Source organism: Cydia amplana, chromosome 1 (assembly GCF_948474715.1).
Source record: "Cydia amplana chromosome 1, ilCydAmpl1.1, whole genome shotgun sequence".
Lineage (NCBI taxonomy): Eukaryota > Metazoa > Arthropoda > Insecta > Lepidoptera > Tortricidae > Cydia > Cydia amplana.
Window position 1 is genome coordinate 29,677,483 of NC_086069.1, and position 20,085 is coordinate 29,697,567.

Here is a 20,085-nt window from a genome sequence, read left to right on the forward strand (position 1 = left end):
AGTAATATGTCATACGTTTCATTGTTCTAGGACTACGCTTTTGATGCTGTCATGTGAATGTAGAATAAATGACTCGTGAATTTCATAATCATTTGGATATTTCGCAATTTCACATTGACTTAAATTGATCTTTGTAGCATTGTCATAAATTAATTGTAGCTTTAATAATTTCTAATTACCGACTATTGAGTCATGAATCATGACTCATGATTGCACTCAAGAGTCTCAAGACTCAAATGTCTATCTATTATTATTAGTATGTTCGCTGGAAATACAGACGCTAAAGCAATATTTATAGTGACTGATTCGTTATAATTATAAGGTAGTAGTATTGTTAAGTTTTGCCTTGTTCGTTTTAGCCATGTTTGTATTTTGTACTTTATACAATATTGTTTTGTTAATAAATTGTTCGTGACTATTACAATGGATTTTATTTTCACTTTACATACTTATTTATAAAACAACAAATAAATTTTTCATAAGTGTCTTGTGATTGCTTGTGGTCAAAATCAGTTCAAAACTCGGTTGTGCTGTACCTACCTATAGAACAAAAAATTCCTCCCGAAAAAAACAAATCAAAACGGTGACTAAAAATCGCTCATACACGGAAAAGAGGGAAAGGGCCACTTGCACCATCCCACTAACCCGGGGTTAAGCGATTAAACCCAATGCCAAATTGTACTGGTAACCATACTAACTCCAGGTTTAACCGGTTAACCCCGGGTTAGTGGAATGGGACAAGTGGCGCTAATTAAAACATTTAGGTTTATTTCGCTTGAAACAGCGTTCAACTATTTTTTAAGCTGTATCAATATTTCCCGATATTTCCCAGACATTTATAAGCAACAAAAGACTGGGAAATAAATAAGTTTATTATTTCCTCCAACGCTGTATCTTAAAGACCGACGGAAATCAAACCGCTCATACTGTCTTGGGCTGGATCTCATTCGGTTAAAGTCGATTCGTGTTTGTATAATTATTTAGAATAAGTAAATTTTTCATATAGAAAGCTTTTGTCCTTAAGAGGATAGTGGAGGACGGCTTCTTCATATAGACGTAGTCCCCGTTTTCCTCTGGACATATACGGCCTGATTCGAACTTTAATATACGTCAAAAATTAGCTCTAGTTACGATATCGATCGGATATAATATATAAGTGTCAAAAGTGACGTATCTAAGCTAGCAAGTGTATAAAGCTAATTATTGACGTATATTAAAGTTCGAATCAGGCTGTTACACTATGGAAAATATTTTTACACAATTTGTTTTATATTAACCATATCTAAGCCATTTGGTTTTTACCTACGTAGAACCACTATCAACTAAAACCAACTAACACTATCTGACTATCGATTAAAACACTTTTCACATATATATTGTATAGATTGTCACAAAACTGACACTCGAAATTTATATGAAACTCTGTGGACACAATTTTTTTCTGTATTTCAATCCTAGTGAGTATTATATTCTTTGGTTTTGCAATCAATATTCGTCGTGTTTTGAGCCGTTAATTTACCCAGAAGCTAGTAAAATAAAAGTGGTACACTTTTTTTCAGAATATCGTTACGTTACGTCCTTGGTAACAGGAAATTCTTCAGACATTTTCTCGGTGACGAATCGAGCAAGCGCCAAACGGGCACGACTCCATCTTGTGTCACGTATCTCATACGGGACCCTTTGCCAATATTGCAGCAGCCATTGCGCCAGAAAATTGCTCTTAAACTCTAAGCAATATTACGGTTGTTATTGCATGTTGCCTGTCGCTTGTTGAGTGAGCGAAGCTAAGTGTATTCGGTTAAATTGAATTTGGTTTAAATAATATGTCAAGGTAGCGTAGTATGTAGTATTAAGCCCGTTTCTACACTTGTAAGTTTTACTTACGTAAGTAGGGACACAGCTATACTAGAGAATGAGAGATGAATATCGTTATCTCATTCTAACAAATAGCTTTGTCCCTACTTACGTAAGTAAAACTTACAAGTGTAGAAACGGGCTAAGGCTTTGTAAATCATAAGCAGAGACAAGAAATTTAGTTAAATGTGTTAACAGTAAGATTTTTTGTTTAACGTAAAATAAAATTATTGACACAAACTAAAAAAAAAGTGAGAAATTAACTTTTATTTATTTCAACAATTATGTAAAATAATAACGTTTAAAATAATAATAATAAAAAAACTATCCTATCCCGGGCCAAAATACAGCTCGTGGCGAGGCCATGCTGTACAGCAAGCTGCAAAATTGCATGGGCACATTACGAATCAACTTATTCAATTCCACGGCCTCCTGGCCTCGTCACTAGTGAAACTGCCTCCGAAGCGGGTCCTGGGTTCGAATCATAATCATAATCATAATAGTTTGTGTGTATTTTCTGGTTTAAATGGATGTTTATTTTCTATGTATCTACAATACAATCATCGTCCCTACAACACGAGCCTCATTGAGCTTCTTGTGGGACTATTAAGGTTGATTTGTTTAATATTCACATATTTATTTAATATTTATATTATTTATAAAGTGACCATACAATTTTGCAGTTGGGTATACCATTATACACGCCATGCCTATCCTACATCTACAAACTTACATCACTCCCATTCACTGTCCAATACTAAACTCATATCGGGAAACTAATCTACAATCCCTTTGCCGACAAAATCGCATGGCCGGATATTCGAATTGGCCCCAATACTAAGGGATCCTGCACGTATAAATCCCTGTACAGAAACGTTAATAATTCTGCTTCACAGATTGTAAATTGCTTCACTCTGGTTCATCTAAATATTGACTGACCTCAGCCGCAGTTGGGAGACTGGAACAGTAGGTCAGGTGTTATTTATTACAAAGTTGGATCAATGAAAGCCGTAACCGTCTACATTACTCCATATAGTTTCTCTTACGTCACCTAACCTTAAAGTTACTCAAAGTAATACTAGCTAATGCTAAAATGCGCATGCGATACATAAAATAAAGACGTGTTTTGATATATTAGAACTTGCCACATAACTTCACAGTTTTTCTTAGGGGCACTACGGCAACTCCACTGGACCATTGAAAAGCTTGGCCACGTGTTAAAGGTTTTAAGTTTCATTCATTAAAGTTTCCAATAAAACAAACTAGTTTATTATGTTTATACTTCTTAAAAAGTCATTGTTTACTTGGATAACGAACTCGTCAGCTCCCACGGCTCATATATGAGCCGCAACGCTTATGGTGACGTCACATCGTGGGATTTGACAGGTTACGATGTGCTGTTCGAATCAGTACACTGTTCGGGTCACGCCAAAGCTTTGTCAGCAAACAAACGGCGCACGATATTATACTGTACGTATACTGTGCACTATATACAGGTTGTAATTAAGTTGGTGATGAAAACTAGGCAATCGGGAGTCAAACGCAGTAGGTGTTATTGCAATTCAAACTGACATTGGCAGGAAAATAGGTTGGAATATTTGGAATAGAGTTATTTCGTGCTAGTTGTAATCTGAATGTAATGCAAAAGAGTACAAATAAATATTTATGACCTTTATTAAACATACAGGCGGCCTAGCCAAGGTGACAATTGCTATTATTATTTCAAGATTTTCTTAACAGCAAATTTACTTTTTGACTTTTAATTTAAACAATGAAACTGATTTCCTTTTAAATGAACCTTAAAATAGTTCCGTGCACTCGTCACGAAAATTACCGTCTTGATTGCTTCTAAGATAAATTATTCGCTTCCTGAAGTCACTGGAGTACTACAAGGTTCTAGAAGTGATACACAATTGGAAAATGTTTTTTGATTTACTACCTACTTCAAAATGGCGAATTCCAGAGTTTTTTTGTTGCTTTTATTTAGTTTCAACTGTCCCGTTATCTGCATGTCTCTCTGTAATCATGTGTCCATGTGCATGTGTCCGGGTTAGTGTACCTGTAAAGGGTACTGAAGAGAGAGCGGCTCCCAAGGAGAAGCTCCCTGTTGCCAGTGTGGATGAGGAGGATTTCACGCTGGTATCAAGAAAGAAGAAGGCGCGCACGGCGCCTCGTAAGACTCAGTGTGGTACCGCCGAACCGGCTAATTCTGGCTTGCGGATTGCTACACTGAGTAAGGCGCTGTACGTATCGCGCTTGCATTACACCGCCACGGCTGCTGAAGTGGTGGAGTATGTACACCAGAAGACCGGTTACACGCTCAGGGTGTTCCAGCTTCGATCGCGCCACTACGTGCACTTCCACTCTTTTGTGGTGCGCGTGCCGCGACCGCTGCAGGGAACCATCGAGTGCGCCGACTTCTGGCCGAAGGGTGTCGTGTTTCGGAGGTTCCGGGGCAAACTACCGAATCCGACACAGGAGCAGCCGATGCAACGGAGCCACGCCGTTTTGTCGACTAAATAACTAGTGTTTAGTTTTAAGTTTATAAAATACATATGTATGTTAGTCTGTAAGGTATTTGTAATATGGGCCTTGTTGCCTGAATTAAACTTCTAAATAAATAAAAAATAAAATAAATAATCAAATTTTGCAAGTTAAATTTGATCCACTTCCCGGTCGGCAATGAAGCTGAAAATTTGCATACATTGTAAGTTGGGTGACAATGCAAATTATTATGGTACCATCGAGCTGATCTAAATTAATGGTCTCTTAGGAGGTGGCCATTGGAACTCTGTGATAAAAAAAACGCAACCTAATTAATTGTACTTGGGGTTGTTAGAATTGTCTCGATGAGTATTACTTGCCTATGGAAAGAAAATTCATTCTCCATTGTTTAATACAATAGGTTTAAATTCAATCGCACTGATCAGTACTTAGACACCCTCATCATCATCATATCAGCCTTTTATTGCCCACTGCTGAGCCTATGCTCAGTATGTCTAAGTACTGGAAGAAAAGCCTATGCCTCTCTTCGAGTACTTAGACATACGAAGGGTTAACCAAGACGAAATTCCCAATGTGTTCAAACCTTGTTTTTTTTTTTGTTTTTGTATCCAAACAATGTCGCTTCAGTAGGCTTTAGATCATGGCGCCACCCCCGTTATAAATGTTCGGCGACTAAAAAGGTGTCGGCGGAGCGCCTGCACCCGCCCGATAATACAATCCTGCTGTATTCATATTTATATATCTGTGGATTTGTCGGAAACCGACTGGTGCGAGCTGATTTTGGATGCCTGTGTTGTGGGGCCTGGGGTATAGTTTTGACCTGTTTGAACGGTACCTGTCCCTGTTTTATGCTAGAGGTAGGTACAATACCATTTTAAACTCTCATTCACATTTAAAATAAGCGTTAATTTAGTGATCGTTGTATCGTTTCTCTTAATTCCTACATTTATTACCGCAAAACACGTTTTTAGTGAAAACGCGTTTTCACTAGTTAAATTTAGTTTTCCGTAAGGCTTCAAATAAAACTGACCCAAAAACATGAATATAACTGTATTTTTAATTCGGTAATAAAAATATCTTAATAAAAAGAACTTTACCTACCTGTTGTTTTTTTGCGAAACGTTACATTTTTCCATAAACAACTCCAGGAAGCCCAATGCACAATGCATTTAATCAATAATCCACTATTTCACTCGTCTTTATTTTCAGCTCCAACGTAAATGAACTCGTAATAACGAAGAATACCCATTACCGCTTATTAATCGCCACCATTTTTCTGTCCACCATTTTGTTACGTGAATATCACAAAATGGCGGACACTTCTGGAAACAGCGTGTCACTTAAGACGTTCTTCCATTAGCTAAGTTCCAGTGCTTTTTAATGTTACTCTATTTCAGTGGTGGTTATTAATTGTTTAGTATTTGTACTAAAGTCGGAAATAGAACTCAATAGGATTTATCTCAAACGTTATCCAATAATGTTATTGCTTTAGAAGTATTTATACTCAATTTATTTCGCTTCAATAATATTTGCTGGAGAGAAGTAAAGTTAACCTAAGTATACTCAGTCAATACTTTTACCTCCGTTAGGGGCACTTGCACCATTCACTAACCCTGGGTTAACCGGTTAAACCTGGAGTTACCATGGTTACCAGTGCAATTTGATACTGGGTTAACGGTTTAATCGTTAACCCCGGGTCAGTGGGATAGTGATGGTGCACGTGGCGCTTAGTGTTTTGTATGTACCTATACATATTTATGAATAGATTCAAGATGTCGAGATCCGACGCCGCACCAAGGTGCGGGACGTGGGTGACGTCATTGCCAAGCTTAAGTGGAGTTGGGCGGGACATGTTGCTAGGCAGAGTGATGGCAGGTGGACCAAAATGTTGACGGATTGGTGGCCGCTTACGGATGAAAGAAGCGCCTGGCGTCCGTTGGCTCGTTGGGTGGATGACGTTCGAAGTAGGTATCGCGGGGCACTTTTGGATGAAACTACCACAGGACCGGGACAAGTGGCATACAAGAAGAGAGGCCTATGCTCAGCAGTGGGCGACCGAAGGCTAAAAACTTGATGATGAGATTCAATTATAACTTATGGAATGTACACTTTTTTTTCTATATAGCTCGTTAAGTTTAGGTCTAATTAAACAACTTAAGTACGACTAAGGCCAATGTAGCAGAGGAGATAAATGGATGCAGCGTGTATTTTGGAGGTACTTGGTTGCCACTAAAATACCGAATATTACACAGAACTGTAACTGCACCTTAACTGCTATTCCATACAAGTTACTTACTGCTGGAATGCAATGAGAACGCGGGTGTCGATGTCGAACTTAATACCTATAACGTAGCTAAATTACATATATAGGCGTTTTATGGGTGTAAATGATGATTGTGAAAACTTTTATTAATAGGTATAATAATAAATTGATTTAAATACCTGCCAATTGGAACCTACGAAATCATAATAATATTTGAATCGTATTATGTAGTTATCATGCATTTCCCCAGCATTTCATCTTACTTGTCTGTACATTGATTGTATGTAATAGCTCGGACGAGACGCACCCTAAGGGTAACATTCCATTTCTGATCGCAGCTGCACTACTGGTACTGGACGCGTCGCTGTTACTGTCAATTTCCATAGTAAAATGAACAGTAGTGCAGCTGCGGTTGGAAATGGACTGTTACCTTAACTAAATCAATTCAATCAAATAACCACAACTTTGAAAGCAATCCGGTCTTCACCACTGGAGAGCTTAATCAGTTAATATCTGGGTGACCGAGCTTCGCTAAGAAAACATATAATAACTTGGAAATGCGCGTTTTCCTAGAGATAAGACCTAGCTAGATCGATTTTTCGCCCCCGAAAACCCCCATATAGCAAATTTCATCGAAATTGTTAGAGCTGTTTCCGAGATCCCCGAAATATATATATAAATAAATATATAAATAAACAAGAATTGCTCGTATTAGGTATTAGATAGATAGATTCTTTAATATAATTATTTTTGACCTCTATTTCAAATACAAATATCTTACGGCGCGATTCGGAAAACGTATAAGAGATTCACTAGATATGAAATAGTAAAGATATGTGACGTTGTAATTATTTTTGAAAAGATGTGTCCCGCCGAGTTTGTTGCCGGTCCCATAATGGGATACCCTCCTCCAATTGAGGGGGGATTTAAATCTTCTCGGGGCAGAGGTGTAGGGTTGGAGCCGGTCTACCTAGCTTTATTTGACGTTCATAAGCGCATTGTAATTATGCCTACTTGAATAAACTATCTTTTATCTTTTTTATCTTTTTTTATCCACGGCAAAAGGTACCATTGCCCCGTCTGAATATTGGAGCAGCGTTAATAATAGCGTAAGCTCCAGCCACCATAAGGTACCTTTTACCGTAGAACGTCACTTATCTTTACTATTTCATATCTAGTGGATCAATAATTCATTTCCCGAATCGCGACGTTATTTATTTATAACACCAAGTTACATTTCAGTTTATAATAAATATCTGGGTGACCGAGCTTCGCTCGGAAAACATATAAAAACTCGAAAATGCGCGATTTCCCAGAGATAAGACCAAGCTAGATCGATTTTTCGCCCCCGTATAGCAAATTTCATTGAAATCGTTAGAGCCGTTTCCGAGATCCCTGAAATATATATATATATATATATATATATATATATATATATATAAACAAGAATTGCTCGTTTAAAGGTATTAGATAGATAGATTCAGTGTACGTTCGAACTGGCCTGAGTCACAAATGCTCAACGCTCGCTACGGTGTAACACAGAGCCACTTTTAGACAACTTTATGGCGTACTAGACAAATTTTGCAGCGAGATAAGAAAGAAAGGACAGCCATTACGGCTTGCTCTTAATTCGGCTTATGTGGAAACAAATGACGGGGTCCGAGCCGTATAGTTTTCGGAGATAATAGTGATTAAACGCTTGCTTTACGGTGTGATTGTAAAAATGAAAATATATTATAAGTACTTATTATGGACAAATTAAGAGGAACTCAAAAAAAGGATTAATTACAAGGGTTAACACATAAAGTAATTTCAAAATTAGTAGTTATTTAAACCTTTTTTTTGCATTCCTCTAAAAAAAATCCATTAGTGTATGTTTAGTGTTTCTAGTATGTTGTGATATTATATCGATTTGAAGTAATGTTTACTTTGCTACTATAAGTTTTAAATTCCTAGCAGTGGTCATTCATTGCCGGTATTTATCTGAGCACTGAGGGTTATCAAAAAAAAATATTGAAAACCTGATTCTCACCGATCCTTATTTGGGTTCTCCCAACCCAGAATCAGTAGCTTATTTAATCCTGATGCTAAAATACTGAATGAAAAAGAATTAAATATTGTACATTTTAAGAAGACTTTAAAATCACTGCTAATCAAGAAATGTTACTACAGTGTACAGCAGTTCTTGAATGATAATGATTTATAGCTCGTTTTTCATCTTTGACAATTTTAGTATTCTTTAAAAATATTATTGTTGACATTCTTAAATATTTATAGTTTTAAATTATTTTTGTGAATTATCTTTCTATTCTAATTTTGTACTTAATTGATTTGACTAATGGAGCATGAATACCTTGGAATTGTGCATGTTTAATTTAGTTTATATATAATATAGGTAAAAAAATTCGTACGCCTAGCGGCAAAACATAGCGTTCGCAATTATGCTTTAGAACTATAAGACCTATACAATGTACCTATGTTATAACGAATAAATGCATTCTGATTCTGATTCTGTCTAAAAATGTATACGTACTTATGGAAATTTTAGTTCCTCGCACGTCACGCGCATAAAAGTGAAAAAAAAAACACATTAAAACGTGGCGTAATGAAATGGACATTTTAGGACATCTTTTTTTAATGGCAGGATAAAGAATGCGGCGATTCTGAGTAGACTGAACCCAAGAAAATCCAGATTTGTAAGAATCTGGTTTTCTGTCGTTTTTTTTAAATGCTCATCTAAAATGTTAAGGCTCACTAAGTTTTTGAAATCCATCTTCCTCGCGTTGTCCCGGCATTTTACCACGGCTCATGGGAGCCTGGGGTCCACTTGGCAACTAATCCCAGTAATTGGCGTGGGCACTAGTTTTTACGAAAGCGACTGCCATCTGACCTTCCAATCCAGAGGATAAACTAGGCCCGTATTGGGATTAGTCCGGTTTCCTCACGATGTTTTCCTTCACCGAAAAGCGACTGGTAAATATCAAATGATATTTTTTCGTACATAAGTTCCGAAAATCTCATTGGTACGAGCCGGGGTTCGAACCCGCGACCTCCGGATTGCAAGTCGCACGCTTACCGCTAGGCCACCAGCGCTCAGGTTTTGAAATCATATCCGTAAAGAGTACCTACACTATTTATCATTTACTAGATCACTGTATCCAGCACCCGGTAGGGTAACCGCACCAATTACCGACACTTTGTTAATAACGTCGCTCGTCATTGTGATATTCTATCGATTTCCCGTCACCGCCATGATCGGTGTCGGCACGGTCCAGTATTAATTATACATGCTTTGTACCTGTATTGATATTATGTCGTACACGGGCCCCATTCATTTTGTATAATAGGGACTTCGGTAATGAGAGTTGCCGTAATATAATACTATTGATCCTACAACGGGTTATAATAGAGTGTTGTGGGAGAAAAATTTGAGCGAGAGATTTCTGCTTTCGTTACACGTGTGTTTGTCCATTTTGAAAATAAAGCAGCACAATTAAATCATAATGATAAAGCCATTATTCGTGATGTTGCAAAGATGCCCAACAGTTGGAAGTGTATGGGCTGAGATAATTACTATTATATTCCAATATTCCGTTATCAACTGACGTTATTATTATAAAGTAAATGCTGCATGCATGACCACCATCTTGAATTCCAAAATATTTAAAGTTAGATCAAGATAAGTCTGCAACTGTTTTCATAGCACTCGCAGTGCAAGTGTTATCTATACATCATAATTTCATAGAAGTTTGACGTTTCGAATAAGGAACACTTGTATGTACTGCGTGCCTGTCAAAATCGTTGCAGACTTATCTTGGTCTAACTCTATTGGTCATTATCATGGTATAATAATATACTCCGCCTGGTACTCTATTCCGAGATTCGCGAATGACCTAACTGGCACTTGCCTACGTCATCATGCTGTTTACAGGTTCTCAAACTTTAAAATGTGGGAGAATTTTAACCAACAGTGAAAATTATTTTAACGGCATTAATTTTAAGTTATTCATGTAGAAACATAGTAAAATAAAACAAATCTATACTGCACTTTTCACTCCTACTCTTACAGTTCCGAATAGAGCAGCCAACCATTTTCGTAACAAAACATTAATTACGAAGCTTACGACGTGAAAAGTTTGGAAAACACTGCGACTGCTGACACTGAGCGAGAAGGGAATAACAATTAACACGCGTTCGACAAGGACGGTCGGTCAGGGACAAAATGGCGGATTGTCAAATGTGAAAGCGCTATCCTGTGTTGCCAGTAGTGTAAACAGAATTACCCGAACGTCTGAAATTTCTTTCGTGAATCGGAAGATATTGCTAATGAATAATTAAAAATGACATGTTATTGTAAAATTTAAGATAAAATACATATAAATGAAAATTATTACATTATAAAGAAATAAATTAACTTATTAACCATAGATATAATGTACCCATGTAACATGTTATGTTGAAATAAAGTGGCAATGTTATTGTGACGTAGGCAAGTGACACTCTGGGAAGAGAAGACCATGTTTTATTAGACCATGGTCATTATTATTTTCGCGAAATAAACTGTACAACATTAGGTACTAATTTTCCCTCTCATACATGATAGTAGTATGTATACTGTTTATATAATCCCGAACTAATAAATATGAATGTCCAACCCAGTGAGGCGTAGTAATTGGCCACAGTTCACCTGGGAATCCGACAGGTGGCGCTGTCTCGGCTCAGTAATTTAAAACGTCTGAAGATTCCAATGCATTAAATATGATGTCTCTGATTATGTGAAATAACTAACTGTAGCTAGTTAACGATGAGCCCAATTCAGATTTATCATCTTACGGGTTTGAATTAATTTTGATACGACCGTGACGAAAGTTTTGGTGATTGACATAATATAATTTAACGTTATTTACTTCACTAACTAAAATATGTACTTTTAGTTCATAATCTTCTATTACTCCAACTGTCATACAATAAATGCACAATTGGTCTCCCGCTATACGATCTTTGCGAAAATGATTTGTGATAAAATTTAAGCTTAACAAGTACATATATTAACTTTTAAGCGAGCTTTGTACTTACAAATAATATGTTTTATCATACCTCCCATACAACGAATTATTTGTATCTCCTTGGATTTCACGGGCCTATAAATCCCGGTATTTTGATAGGCTTGCGTTCGGATATAGATCCAACACGTATAGGCCCCTTGGTCCCCTTGGAGACTGATTTCTCTATGATTTAACATAGGTATATTTCGACGGTCTCCTCCTAGTTCTTTCACGGGCGAGCGCTCGTAGCCAATACACAGTCCGTAGCATCCGCGCTCGCTCCAGTGAGCTCGCTAACAACTGGGGGCAAACGTCGCGCTAGGATCAGTTAATTAAGTACCAATGTGTTATTAATACTTATTATATATCGATGATATGATATCAATACTTGTATTACTACTTACGTATTTACATCAAATAAATGATAAGGTAAACGTACTGGTGCTCGACGCGGTCCCAGTACATGTCATCTTGAAACTTAAGTCATTGTCAATAGAGGTGACAGCAGGGTGCCATCTATTGGGCATTAGCGTGTCGAGCACTAGTATGTTTACCTTAATACACCTTGTAAATCTATCTACTAAGCAATGGTTGACTAGTAGGGGATGCCTTATACCAATAAGTTCATCATTTGTAATTTCTACCATTGGTATTTGATGTCAAAAGTTATAAAAAAATTGCCCCGATGATAGCCGACTTCCGGCGGGCAGGAGACGGCACCATTAGCAGCCCTCGAAAGCAGTATACCTTACATTTAACTTATTATTTATTAAGTAAGGAAACTGATGTTGAGTCAGCACTCTAAGCTAAGCTTACTTAATTTCTTTATGACAAAGCATAATTTTCCAGCACAATAATGATGATGAAATTAGAACCAATATATATAACCCTGTATAACCTAGATCGAGTTCTCCTAGTATCGATAACAAGCATGACTGACTAGCTGAGTGACTACTCGTGGAATCTCTCGTAACTTTGCTACATTGCGTCCGTTCCAGGAAGACGGTTATTATTGTTATGCTGTTCAACAACTGGCACGCTTACCCTATTTGCATGTACGAAGGTATCTATCAATAATAATACATGGGTAAAATAATTATGACATGTGTTAATTATTGTTGCCTGCGTTTATTTAGCCTGATGCTGGAACAAAGTATATTATATTGTGTTGACACAATTTTTCTTGGAATTTTGAATGGTGGAAGCTTATTTATTGAATAAAAATATGTACCTACATAATTTGTTAAACAGAAATATTAAAGAAGCCAATCATAGAGGCCAACATTAGTATTAGTTTACCCCACTTGCACCTACAACATACTTCATGTATCAGTGAGAATGTGTTAGTTGGCTCCCTGGGGGTCGATTCTAAGTTACTTAACTGGTTTTGAGACGACCTTGACCATCGTCTTAATCATTGGCGTGCATCTCACGCACGACTATCACTTCATTTCGCATGTACCATTCAGCGTGAGCGATCTTTAAGGCCCCGTTTCGGTGACTTCGATCACTCCTACTACATAATACTCGTATTGCTAATTTTTAGATTCAATTTTCATATTCTTAGTTTTTGTGCAAATATTGTTACATATTTTTAAGTGCGTTTAGACCTATGTTCGTGTATTTTTTTCTATGGAGGAAAAGTCAATCGATAAAGTTACCAGAGAAAGGCCTCAAGATTGCTAATTAATTTTTTGGGTACCGTATTGCGATCTAAAAAAGCGCTACAATTTTTGAAAAACTCCGCTTTTTAAACCTACGCTACTGCACCCTAAGGTCGTATCAAAGCCAGTTCAAATACGTAACAGATTTTTGAATCTGCATCGGGCTTCATGTATCAGTTATGATGCGTTAGTTGGCTCCCAGTTCCCATCTGTTTACAAAGTCTGTTGGTGCAGGAAATAGGTTACGGTGAAGTTTGTTAGCCCAACTTATCGGTGTAACCTGATATACTTATAAGTACGGGTAGGTATGGGATTTGGTTAAGACTGAAGACATACAGAGTTACGAAAAACAAAAGGTACTATATCTGAATATAATTATATAAAGTCTATTTTTTTATTCGGTAGACTAAAATTACATTTCATAGTATGAACAACATGTGTCATTTCATACTATGAAATGTCATTTTAGTCTACCGAATAAAAAAATAGACTTTAGGTCAAACTTTAGGACTCAAAAATAAAGGTGGCTGTATCTGAATATACTTATATAAAAATGTAAATGGGCAACATATACCAATGGGCGACATAATAATGTTTTTCAGAAATTTATTTTCTGTATTACCCTTAGAATTAGAACGTATTAAAAACAAAAATATTAACTATTATGAAGAGTCAGCGTAGAGAAACAGCCTAAAGAGTCACACAAATTCGCCAATTAGCCGCTGCCATACAATCGAAATTACGCTCTTACTCAATTAAACATGCTTAAATGATATAAAACTTGACTAGAACTAGTTTTCGATTCGAGTTTTGATACTACTTTTCGTAGCGAGTAGAATTTTGTAAAACCGCTACTAGTTCTAATTTTAGTATTTTTTGTATTTTATAGCAACAAAAACTAGTACCAGATATAGATATACATACGTAACTCGAATGCCCATGTCAAATTTAATGTAATTTCAAAGGGTAGCTTTAAAATAAGATAGCTTCGATTGTACAGCAGCGGCTAGCTTTGTGCGACTGTAAAACCCGATTTACGTAAAACAATTTCCAACCGCTACCTGTCCGTAATGCACCAATGACCTACATCTGACACCAGTTACATAACCAGCCGACCAATCAACAACAGGCCCTGTCAATTGGTTAATAAAGTTAACCAATGGAAGGCCTAGGCGTGGCATGGCACTGAGCCAACTCGGCGCTGCATCTTTCCTTAGGCCGAACACTTGTTGATATTGCTGGAAATTTTCAACTGGCTACAGCTAAGTGTTTATCCAGGTCAAGTCACCCAGGTACATCTTTCAATTCCATAAAGGTACAAGTAGGATTGACGTATAAGACTTATACGCCCTTTTGATTTGGCAGCACTGCGGTCTCTAAAGTAAAATGACGTAACTATGTGGGAATATGAGCGGAAATAAGTCGTTTTAAAGTATTTATTATTAGCTCAAGTACAACACAGCCTATAGAATATCTAAGGTTCAACGAAAATCATTGAAATATCAACTTTACTGTGTAAGGAAGAAAGTTCAAATTTTATTTAGCCGATGGAAATTCATAAGCCCACGCAAGTTATTTTAAGACACTGCGGTAGTTTCCAATGTTTCTTGGTAGTGCTTAGAGATGGTGACCTATTTTACCGTCTCAATATTTTTCAAGTATTTTGGAGGTAAGTAACAAAACAATATGTATTAAGCCTGTCGCGGACTTCAAAGAATATAATTTTTAATATTATAATTATTATACCAATAATTTATGTAGGTAAATATTGTATATAAGCGCTGGTGGCCTAGCGGTAAGAGCGTGCGACTTGCAATCCGGAGGTCGCGGGTTAGAACCCCGGCTTGTACCAATGAGTTTTCCGGAACGTATGGTACTAAATATCATTTGATATTTACCAGTCGCTTTTCGGTGAAGGAAAACATCGTGAGGAAACCGGACTAATCCCAATACGGGCCTAGTTTACCCTCTGGGTTGGAAGGTCAGATGGCAGTCGCTTTTGTAAAAACTAGTGCCCACGCCAATTACAGGGATTAGTTGCCAAGCGGATCCCAAGCTCCCATGAGCCGTGACAAAATGTCGGGACAACGCGAGGAAGATGATGATGAATTTATGTAAATATTTCATAAGGTTAAAAAATAAATATAAATAAAAACGAACTTTGTTGTCTCTATCAGGGATGTTACAGAGCTCCGTTTCCGTTTCCGTTAAGTCGGAACTTCCGTTTGGTATTACACATCCGTTTCTGTTCCGGTTCCGTTACTTTTGAAACGGAAGTTATATCGGATGTCAATGCTTAGCGCGGCAGCGGGACAAGAGCGGTGTACATCAAAAACAAACAGGTTTATACCAGTCATTCGCTCATAGCCCCGCTTGCCACGTGCTGCAGTAATTAGATGTTCTGCTATATCCGTGTTTTTGAATTTAAAGTACCTATTCGTATATGTTGTGTTGTGTAATGTATACCTACTGATAACTTAGTACTGACTCAGGCTCCGGTTCTGGTTCCGGTTCCGTTTTCGGTTCCGATTCCGTTTCTGGTTCCGATAAACTAAATTTAAAACATCTGGTTCCGCTTTCGGTTCCGATAAAACCACATCCGTTACATCCCAGGTCTCTATCATAGCGAACTCAGAATGGTCTTAAGTGCCATAGACATTAATGGCTCTTTAGTCCTTCATTTGGTATGAATTGTGATTTCACAATGTTGTACATTTTCTAAAAAAACGAAACTATAGAAAATTATATCAAGATAATCAGTTGAGAAATATGACTGTCAATATATTTTTTAATAGATAACTAGTAGGTACTACTCACTACTCGTAGTAGATGTGTCGAATTGTACCATAAATATGTAGATAGGTGTGTACTTACCCATTACGTTTAAGCAATAATTCAAACAGCAGGCCAGTGACCAGTAATTTACAAAACCTCGTAACATTATTTACATTGTCAGCGAAAATAGACTCTATATACTAAAGGATTTGGTCGATATTTCAATTCCAAATGAAGTCGGATACTTGGTTGATAAAAAATGGAGTCGATAAAGTAATGCATCCATTAAATATGCATGCAATAATGGAGTCTTGAAAGCTGAAAGGTTTTTTACCTTTTACGTGAAAAATCTTGGGTAATATGAGTTTTTTGTTCATTGGGATTAAATATACGGTGTTACATTAGTCTCTATGTGAGTATTAGGTAGCATCGAAAATGTTAAATTTTATTGTTTTTGTAGGACGTACCGTAAAATGGGGTGAGTAGGCGCAAAACTGACATTCAAACCTCGATAACATTTTATTTTTACATATGCAAACTGAATGGTATATATAATAAGTGTTCCGGACGTTTGTATTTTATTTTGGGTAGTTCCATTTCATAACTTTGACGATAAACAGGAAAACCCACCTCACCCCGTAGTCCCTCGTATTTGGGGTGAGTTAAAACATACAAATTAGGTGATTTTGGAAGATTGTTGGATCGATTTTTTTTTATTATGAGTATTACTATAGCTCCTTTTTAAATTGGAATACATTATTTTTGTAACAGTAGCCTTAAAAATCCATCTCACCCGCTTTCATTCCTTCTCTCCCCATTCATAACCCAACTCTCCCCGCGAACCCTACTGACCCCATTTTACGGTACAAGTTCTTATTTGTAAAACAGCCCAACTGAAACAGATTATTGCCTATATTTATTTAGTTGTGTATTATGGCAATAATCATATTTTAGTATTTTTCAAGTAGATTGGCTACGGTGACAGCTATCATCTCAGTACTTACCTCTACGTTTTAAGGTTATAAATTGCATGGAGACGACAGCTATCACCGTACCCAAGTTATTAGAAAAATACCTAAATGATAATCTATTTGATAAACACAAACTTTTTTAAAGTACGGTTAAAATGTCACATCATCCGCAAATCGACTCTTTCCGTATCATGAAGACGTACTTAATGGCGTTTTGGCGCTGTGCCAGATTGGAACCAAGATGACTTACATAAAAGCTGCTCCACGGAAGATGGGACTAGAAATGTGGTCAAATATTTGTACTTACTATACGGTAACTGCACATTTAAACAGGTAAACCACGGAACATTTTTGAGTAATGATATAAGTGTAAAAAATTTGAGCAAACATTACGAAAAACCTAGAAGTTGGAAGAATCAGCTCAGATAATAGAATGTTACTAAGTATGGGTTTACTGGTAGGACTTACAGATTATAGTTAAGTAATAAAAATAAAATAAATAAAGTTTTATTTCAGGCAACACGTACAGTTACCCACAGTACAGGTACATCCATAAGTACCTATTAATTTTTTTATAGTTACAAAGCCAAAAAGCAAAAATCCAAAAGAAATACTTATATAGTAATACTTAATACTTGCATCAAGGCAACATTTTATGTCAAAGTTTACTTCAACTTTTCTCGTTAAGTTGGGTTAAAATGCATATGAACTTAAAACAACTCAATTACTTATCTTCTTAAACATAATGTAGAATACATCGGCCGCCCTTGTGTGACCTACACCGGTAATATTGCATGTACGCCATTTGCCACAATCCATGACTTGCACTTTTATTACGTGAATCTTTCCCTTTCTTTAACACAAGAAATACATTTTTCAGTACTTGAGACTCTTATAAGAAATACGTCATATATACACCCGAGTCATTATTTTTTATTGTAGTGTCTACAGAAGTGACCCAACAATACAATACAAAAGCTAAAATTGTGCGTTAGTTTAGTCCCCTCTTAAAAAAAGTGTTCAGAGCCTTCGCCGCAAAATCCGGCTTCACAAAGTACAAAGGTATGAAATCTCAAATGGGATTGACAGAGTGCTGGGTAAGGCCCGGAATTCGATGTCACCTACATTCGTTGTGATATCCAAACGCGACTAAGAAGGGAAGTAAACCATAAATTTAATGTACATACTTTTATAAAAGAGCGAATTGAACATAATTATATTGACGACTTATTTTTTAAGTACCTACCTGAATATATCCTTTCATAAAAAAAATACAAAGAAAAATAGTATAGATAAAGATAAATACAAAATTAATAAAATAACCTTAAAATTATTCAATGTTAGTATGTCTCACAACAGTTTAAATTAGATGAAGATAAATTTTAAATTTAAATATCCTAAAAAAGAAAATCAATGTCACTTGCTGAATTAAACCCCTTGGTACCTATCTAAGAAACGTGGCTAGTGTATTACTAATGTTATACAGAAAACCGAGCGACCTATACCCTCACCATGAGTTTTATGCTGCCTTAAACGCTAGAGACTGCGCCAACTCAAACGCTGTGCATCTCGCTTGCACCAATGTCAGTGCTATGGAGATACAATAAGTTCCCAGAAAGTCATTGGCACGAGTTTGAACACACTAGCTCCCATTTGGAAGCCGCTCGCCTTCACCAATAAGCCTACAAAGCATTTGTACACAATTATGTAGTTAAATAAATGAGAGAGTACATTCCAATCAATATTTTTGATGAATATATCAACCCTTGACACTCTCGTCCATATTCATCCTAATATGTTCTTGCTATATAGGTACATCAGACAGACATGGAAACAAATGTCATTGTTCGAGGATTCCATTCATTGTCCAAAACTATAGACTTTGAAGCTCGGACAATGTCCCCGTAATCCGAATTAGCGGTGCAACATGAATGACCTTTGTCGGTGACGCCGACACCGAACGTCGGAATGCTTTTACACGTCACTACTATAGATAGATAGATAGATAGAATACTCTTTATTGGCACACCTCAGTAAAAAGATACAAAAGAAAAGAAACATCTGATAAATGTAGAGGCAGATAACAGGCGGCTATACCGTTAGAAAGTTCTCGAAATAGCGAAATTTCTCATTCCATTCCAAATTTTCCATTTCCAAAATGAAAGTTTCCGTTGTCTTGAGTGAAATTTGAAAACTCCGAGATTTTTTACAAATTTTTAAAGCTTATGCAATTTGCACATCACTTGTAGTCACGACTAATGGTGGAATTGTTTACCACCACATCAGCTCGTGAAGGCTCTCTTTGTTCTTGAAAAAGTTATGAGAAAGTGGTATTTTATCCACAGGAGTGAAAAAGTGATTTGATGCAAATTTTGAGTTGTTTTCTCAGGTTGGCTGGTGAAATTAACTTTTAGGTGATGATTTTTAATGATGAATATATATTAATTATTTAATAGCATTCACTTGGATTTGATTTGTAATGTCTTACAGTTATTTACTCGTAGTATTTTCCTCGCGTTGGTGTAATAAAAAATAATTGTTTCACTCGGTAGCAAAGTTTGTTTAATTCTCGTGCATTGAAACCAGTATTGGAACACTCTATATGTATTTTCACTTTTTAAACCACTTCCACTGGAAATACTTGTTTTGAAAAGTTGTTGTTTACTTAACTCCTCTTGCTAATATTGATATTGATACCCGAGCAAGAGAATGATTCCAAAGAACCAAGAGCGTAGCGAGTTTATTTTTGGCAACACATTAGATTTCTGTCATTAGGAAATAATAATAGAGAATCGTATCGTCCCCGTATCGTAACTCCTAAACCAGACTTTCAACCCCGAGCGGATTTCCGGCCGTCTTTTGTCCGCGGATCACAGTTCAATGTTAATTAAAACGAATATTGCATGGAAGGTATTTTTGTATGGCCCAAGGTCATTGTTCGGCTCGACAAAGGTTCGGGTGTTAATTGAGTTCGTAGTTTTAAAAGTTCGCAGGATTTTTAAGGGGTT

At 36.7% G+C, this 20,085-nt stretch overlaps 1 protein-coding gene across 8 annotated transcripts in view; it reads right to left on the reverse strand.

Moving 5' to 3' along the window:
• Positions 1 to 20,085, reverse strand: part of LOC134652179 (CUGBP Elav-like family member 4) — an 849,854-nt gene that overhangs the window by 523,559 nt on the left and 306,210 nt on the right. The window lies entirely within an intron of this gene.